This window comes from Panulirus ornatus, chromosome 56 (assembly GCF_036320965.1).
Source record: "Panulirus ornatus isolate Po-2019 chromosome 56, ASM3632096v1, whole genome shotgun sequence".
In the NCBI taxonomy this organism is placed as follows: Eukaryota; Metazoa; Arthropoda; class Malacostraca; order Decapoda; family Palinuridae; genus Panulirus; species Panulirus ornatus.
The window spans coordinates 2,276,643-2,284,142 of NC_092279.1; the positions used below are offsets into that span (position 1 = coordinate 2,276,643).

Below are 7,500 nucleotides of genomic sequence, written 5' to 3' on the forward strand. Positions count from 1 at the left end.
GGGAAAGTAATTACCAACTCGTATTAACAAGCAGAAATAATTACCAGTTCCTGCTGGTAAGTAGGGAAAGTAATTACCGGCGCGTGTTAACAAGCAGGAGTAATTACCAATTCCTGCTGGTAAGTAGGGAAAGTAATTACCGGCCCGTGTTAACAAGCAGGAGTAATTACCAGTTCCTGCTGGTAAGTAGGGAAAGTAATTACCGGCTTGTGTACAGTAGCGGGGGTAAGTAGGTAGGTGCCTTGATCTAGATGGCCGAGCGGGACGTGACTGTATAATATATTTCAAATGGCCGGCACGGCGCGAGCGCTGCTCGTCTGTCATGGTTGATCCCTGACACGAGAGATGGACGTGTGTGTGTGTGGGGGAGGAGGTAGGGCCCAGCTTTAAGCCAAATAAGGCGGTAAAAAGTTTGTGCCGGGGGTGTGTATTACCCCGTGGCTGGAGACTTTCCTACCGCCCGACCGCCCGCCAGCTCGCCCGCCCTGCGCTGCTCTGCTTCTGCGCCTGCGCAGGACGCCCGTTTTCTTTTCCCCTCCCCCTCTGCGCCGCCGACCAATCGCGCGGGAGAACGCCAGGGTCGTCTCCGCCAACGGCGCTGTCAGCCGCACGATACTCCTTGCCCCTTCGGCCTTCCTCCCGCAGCCAACAACTGGTTTCCAATGTATAATTAAAAGGGGAAAAATACCCTAACCTTGCCGGAACGTTGAGACAGAGGGCGCGGTGGTGTTGGTAAGGAGGAAGAGGTGGTGGTGGTGGCGGGCGAATTTGAGAGTCGGGTGAAAAGCGTGTCGTACAGGAAGTGTAATGGGTATAAATAGCTGAGGGAGGGAGTATGTGTGGGAGGAGGGAGTCTGTGGTGGTGGTGTCGGGTCGTCCACTTCTGGCACGGATCTTTTTGGGGAAGGTTTGGGGAGGAGGAGGAGGAATGGGGAAGGCTTTGCGAGGCAGGTGAACCAGAATACGGAAGTCGGTAACGTCTCTCTCTCATTCTAGAGATGGCTCGCCCTGTGTGTGTCATTCCTTTTTGGAGGCGCTGGTTTCTATGGCCCTGGTGACGTTCACCCAGTGCTACTCAGGCATCTTTTTTTCGTGGACATTGACGGTATATATATACATGTGTGTCCGTGTGTGTGTGTGTGTGTGTGTGTGTCTGAAGTTAGGGGGGGTGTCCTCTGCTGTACCTCACCTCCCTGACCAAGTACACAGAGTTTGCCGTTGACCACCGCCTCCATTTTTCTTTTTTCTTTTTTTTTTTTGGCCCAACTCCAGCACACGTCTCTGCCTCTCCCCTCCCTCTCCCCTCCCAGAGGGCCAGCAGCAGCAGCCCTCCTTCCCTCGCCCTCCCCTCTCCCCGGCCAAGTTAGACCCTCCCCTCCCTTTTGCCCACCTGTAAACCAGGTCTTGAGTTAGGTGTCGTCTCCTGGCTGGGCGCGAACCCTCTGCCTTTAATGTCTTTTAAAAAAAAGATCTCTCTTTCGCCTCCAAGAACTTTGGAGGGCGAGTTTGGCAGCAGGAAGGAGGAAGAAGGAAGGAGGGAGAAGGAGGGGGCGTTATATGGCTAGCTCGGCCGACGGGCCTCCAAAAAAATATGGCCTTTTTACTGCTGACGAAGACTATGTCGTCCATGGTTGTTCGCCAGAGAGAGTCTTCATGTCTTGCCCTTCCTCCTCCCCTCGTTAGATAATCGTTATTGTTTGGCCTTGTTCCACCATCCTGTTGTTTTCATCCTCCTGTGGTCGCTCGTTTGCCCCATGGTTTCCTCAGCCCCTCGAATGACCACAGGTGGTTATGTCCGGCGGCGCCCTAAGCTCACCTTCACCGTAGATGGTTCGGGTCTTCGAGTACTCCATGTGGTTCACCTTGAACGCACGCCTTCTTCAGTAGATGGAGCTGGGTGTTCGACCCAGTGTTCCTGGGTGAAGTTGTGAGTGTGGATCGAAATAGCAAAGGCCAGGTTTAAGTATGTTTAGTGAACAGTTTTGGTCGATTTTTTTAGAATGCTTTTTTGCATTTGTCTTTTTCTATGTTTTGATGTGATTTTCGATCCATCTCAAATAGAAGCCTTTCTTCATACCTTCCACGAACGACTTAACTTTGTATATACTTTATCCTCCTTTTGACCCGTTCGTAATGTCTTCCTGCGTGAGCGCCAGGAATGGACGAAGAAAAGGCCTGTGGCCTCATCAGATCACATATATAACTACTTACAGTCATTAATTACAATCTCTAATTATTGGAACTTTTTCATCACCCAATTGGCTTTGCTGTAATTGCTTCCTTTACCGTCCTAATTGTCCTGGTTTCATTAATGAATTGGTCCATATTCATTATACCTAAAGTCTTAAGATGAACTGTATTTCATCATTACTTTTAAAGTTACATTTTCCCCTCTGTGTTGTATCTTCCATAACGTAATCCATAGAAAGATCATCCCTTTCCAGAAACTCTGGAACAGTGTATTGTGTCCCAGAAAGTAATCCTGGAAGGACTCCTCCTCTTCCAGAAACTCTGGAGCAGTGTATTGTGTCCCACGAAACAATTCTGGAAGGACCATCCACTTCCAGAAGCTCTGGAACAGTGTATTATCTCCCAAAGAGTAATCCTGGAAGGACCATCCAGCTTCCAGAAACTCTGGAACATCAAATTGCCAGCGAGTTTCCACTCCCAAGCCACCTCGTAATCTTCTAAGAAATTCTTTGAGTCTCTTCTTTGGCTAAGGATGATCTCAATGATTCCAGTATTCCCTGGATGCATTTGAAGTGCCAAAGAACTCCTGTTGCTTGGTGGATTCCAGTAATCCATCTACATCTGTGAACACCACGGTGTCTTCTTCTACCAGTGGCTGATAACACAATTTCGTCCTTCAGTATTGATGGAATATTGATCTCTGATGTTCTTGTGTTCCCTTCGTTGGTGCCTTTAGGGTAAGTTATTTCCTTTAGGATTTTCCTTCCCCCTTTTTTCCAGCTCCTCCCTTGGTCCTTCTTGACGAACATTCTGCTCAGTCTTTCGTTTTGTTCGAGGTCATTTTTTAGTCGGCTTTAAAAAACGACCCGGATGTTCTATTTTCATTTCTGACGTTAATTAGTGCATGTTCTTTCCTTCGCGTCACATTGTCGGTGTCTTGTTCATGTCCACTGAATGTGCATGACTCTTTTACTTTTCAGCTGCCGTTTTGTATCTTCAATCCTTTGTTGTCTATATCTTCAATCCTTTGTTGTCTATATCTTCAATCCTTTGTTGTCTATATCTTCAGTCCTTTGTTGTCTATATCTTCAATCCTTTGTTGTCTATATCTTCAGTCCTTTGTTGTCTATATCTTCAATCCTTTGTCGTCTATTGATCCCTAGGATCGAGGCTGCTCCGTCTCTTTCTACCTCTTGTTTTGCTCTTCCTGTACTGCCGTAATATGTCGTGGCAAGACTGTATGGCCAACCCATAAATATCTATGTGAACCACCCCTCACCCTCTGGCTCTTGTCTTGTAAGTCCTCTTTTTCCTCCCCTATGTATATTCCTATCAGATTCCCAATGTCCATTCTTCTTAAGGCCTTCAATAGGTTTGGATCTGATATAACGTCCACTTCCTCCTCTTCTACATCTATGACTTGATCCATCTTCTTACACTTATAACTTCTCCCTGAGCTAGTCTTCTTCCTGGCCCTCATCCATACCCCTGTCACTCAGCTGGCCGCTAGTGGGTCAGTCTTGTCACTCATCCCGTCGGCGCCTGTAACTCAACTCTCTTAAGTCTGGCACCATCTTTGTCGCCTTCTTTTGGACCTTCTCTATGAGCTCTTTGTGCTCTTAAGTACGGTGACCAAACTCGAGAATGGATGTTCTATTTTGGGCCTTATGTAGGATATAACCAGTTTGTTGATGATTTCCTTATCCATGTTTGCTTTGTGATATTTGAAAATAGACCATTAGCCTCCTTCATCAGTCTGATGGTCTGGAGACAAGGATAGGAGCAAGGTCAACTCACAAGACCCCCCCCTCATAACACACACCCACAGATTCCCACAGTATGGATGGTATTCATACTGACTCCTTCTATCACTGTCTCCTATCCTCATTCCTTTATATATGTGGATCAGGTCAAATTTTTGCGGTCTGTCTAGGTCCCCTTGTACGTTGATGCACTCTTCGATTTGCACTTCCCTCATGACCTCTGCATCATCTGCAAACATATTCCAGGGAATACAGACACAAAAAAGGAATTTTAAGAAGAGCAACAGATCACCGAAAACTCCACAGACCACCGAAAACTCCACAGATTAGTATGGTACAAGTAGGAGGACAGACAGATAAAGGAAGGAATCTAATTTAGCTAGTTTTTTACATAAACACAAAGTGGACTGGTCCCAGGACAACTCCCCATCCCTGAGGCACTCCATTAGTGACCTCCACCCCCCTTCCTCTGATATGTGTGTGTCCTCTTTCATTGTTCCCCATGTACTTAGACGACCTCTTATCCAACGAAGGAGGAGTCAGTCGCTCCCTTTATTCCTGGCAAGTGACTCAGTAGTAGCCAATGCCATCTGACAGAATAGACACCAACAGTCCATCTAGCTTTCCCTTTCCTTCGGAAGACCTTCCTTCCCCAGGAAACCATGTTGTTGTCTCTCTCTCCTGTGCAGGGAGTTGTCTACCTCCTTTCTCATTATCTTTCCCTCCCCCGTAGCCAACGCACTGGACAGGTCAAGGGAGCCGGACTGCGCGTTCAGCCCCACTTCCCACAGTGACCTCGGGTTCCACAGGTGACCTCGGTTCCCACAGTGACCTCGGGTTCCACAGGTGACCTCGGGTTCCACAGGTGACCTCGGGTTCCCACAGGTGACCTCGGTTCCCACAGGTGACTCGGCCTCCCACAGGTGACCTCGGGTTCCACAGGTGACCTCGGTTCCCACAGGTGACCTCGGTTCCCACAGTGACCTCGGGTTCCCACAGGTGACCTCGGCCTCCCACAGGTGACCTCGGTTCCCACAGGTGACCTCGGGTTCCACAGGTGACCTCGGGTTCCACAGGTGACCTCGGGTTCCACAGGTGACCTCGGCCTCCCACAGGTGACCTCGGCCTCCCACAGGTGACCTCGGCCTCCCACAGGTGACCTCGGTTCCCACAGTGACCTCGGGTTCCCACAGGTGACCTCGGTTCCCACAGGTGACCTCGGTTCCCACAGGTGACCTCGGCCTCCCACAGGTGACCTCGGGTTCCACAGGTGACCTCGGGTTCCACAGGTGACCTCGGGTTCCACAGGTGACCTCGGTTCCCACAGGTGACTCGGCCTCCCACAGTGACCTCGGGTTCCACAGGTGACCTCGGCCTCCCACAGGTGACCTCGGCCTCCCACAGGTGACCTCGGTTCCCACAGTGACCTCGGGTTCCACAGGTGACCTCGGCCTCCCACAGTGACCTCGGGTTCCACAGGTGACCTCGGGTTCCACAGGTGACCTCGGTTCCCACAGTGACCTCGGGTTCCCACAGGTGACCTCGGGTTCCACAGGTGACCTCGGGTTCCACAGGTGACCTCGGGTTCCACAGGTGACCTCGGGTTCCACAGGTGACCTCGGGTTCCACAGGTGACCTCGGCCTCCCACAGGTGACCTCGGTTCCCACAGGTGACCTCGGTTCCCACAGGTGACCTCGGGTTCCACAGGTGACCTCGGGTTCCACAGGTGACCTCGGTTCCCACAGGTGACCTCGGCCTCCCACAGGTGACCTCGGTTCCCACAGGTGACCTCGGGTTCCACAGGTGACCTCGGGTTCCACAGGTGACCTCGGGTTCCACAGGTGACCTCGGTTCCCACAGTGACCTCGGGTTCCACAGGTGACCTCGGGTTCCACAGGTGACCTCGGGTTCCACAGGTGACCTCGGGTTCCACAGGTGACCTCGGCCTCCCACAGGTGACCTCGGCCTCCCACAGGTGACCTCGGGTTCCACAGGTGACCTCGGCCTCCCACAGGTGACCTCGGCCTCCCACAGGTGACCTCGGGTTCCACAGGTGACCTCGGTTCCCACAGTGACCTCGGGTTCCACAGGTGACCTCGGTTCCCACAGTGACCTCGGGTTCCACAGGTGACCTCGGCCTCCCACAGGTGACCTCGGCCTCCCACAGGTGACCTCGGCCTCCCACAGGTGACCTCGGGTTCCACAGGTGACCTCGGTTCCCACAGTGACCTCGGGTTCCACAGGTGACCTCGGTTCCCACAGGTGACCTCGGGTTCCACAGGTGACCTCGGCCTCCCACAGGTGACCTCGGTTCCCACAGTGACCTCGGGTTCCACAGGTGACCTCGGCCTCCCACAGTGACCTCGGGTTCCACAGGTGACCTCGGGTTCCACAGGTGACCTCGGTTCCCACAGGTGACCTCGGGTTCCACAGGTGACCTCGGTTCCCACAGGTGACCTCGGTTCCCACAGTGACCTCGGGTTCCACAGGTGACCTCGGCCTCCCACAGTGACCTCGGGTTCCACAGGTGACCTCGGTTCCCACAGTGACCTCGGGTTCCACAGGTGACCTCGGGTTCCACAGGTGACCTCGGTTCCCACAGGTGACCTCGGCCTCCCACAGGTGACCTCGGTTCCCACAGGTGACCTCGGTTCCCACAGGTGACCTCGGTTCCCACAGGTGACCTCGGCCTCCCACAGTGACCTCGGGTTCCACAGGTGACCTCGGGTTCCACAGGTGACCTCGGGTTCCCACAGGTGACCTCGGGTTCCACAGGTGACCTCGGTTCCCACAGGTGACCTCGGTTCCCACAGGTGACCTCGGGTTCCACAGGTGACCTCGGGTTCCCACAGGTGACCTCGGGTTCCACAGGTGACCTCGGTTCCCACAGGTGACCTCGGTTCCCACAGGTGACCTCGGTTCCCACAGGTGACCTCGGTTCCCACAGTGACCTCGGGTTCCACAGGTGACCTCGGGTTCCACAGGTGACCTCGGCCTCCCACAGGTGACCTCGGGTTCCACAGGTGACCTCGGTTCCCACAGGTGACCTCGGGTTCCACAGGTGACCTCGGGTTCCACAGGTGACCTCGGCCTCCCACAGGTGACCTCGGTTCCCACAGGTGACCTCGGGTTCCACAGGTGACCTCGGGTTCCACAGGTGACCTCGGGTTCCACAGGTGACCTCGGTTCCCACAGGTGACCTCGGCCTCCCACAGGTGACCTCGGGTTCCACAGGTGACCTCGGGTTCCACAGGTGACCTCGGTTCCCACAGTGACCTCGGGTTCCCACAGGTGACCTCGGCCTCCCACAGGTGACCACAGCACAAGACCACCCCTTCCCCTGACCTCCCCCATGGCTCCCCCAGCACAAGACCTCCCCTTCCCCTGACCTCCCCCATGGCTCCCCCAGCACAAGACCTCCCCTTCCCCTGACCTCCCCCATGGCTCCCCCAGCACAAGACCTCCCCTTCCCCTGACCTCCCCCATGGCTCCCCCAGCACAAGACCTCCCCTTCCCCTGACCTCCCCCATGGCTCCCCCAGCACAA

At 53.8% G+C, this 7,500-nt stretch overlaps 2 protein-coding genes across 6 annotated transcripts in view; one reads left to right on the forward strand and one right to left on the reverse strand.

Annotated features, from left to right (window-relative positions):
- The window catches only part of LOC139765818 (uncharacterized), a 403,015-nt gene that overhangs the window by 192,886 nt on the left and 202,629 nt on the right, over positions 1 to 7,500 (forward strand). The window lies entirely within an intron of this gene.
- Mlp84B (Muscle LIM protein at 84B) overlaps positions 1 to 7,500 on the reverse strand; it is an 81,778-nt gene that overhangs the window by 40,949 nt on the left and 33,329 nt on the right. The gene's annotated exons all lie outside the window — the stretch shown is intronic.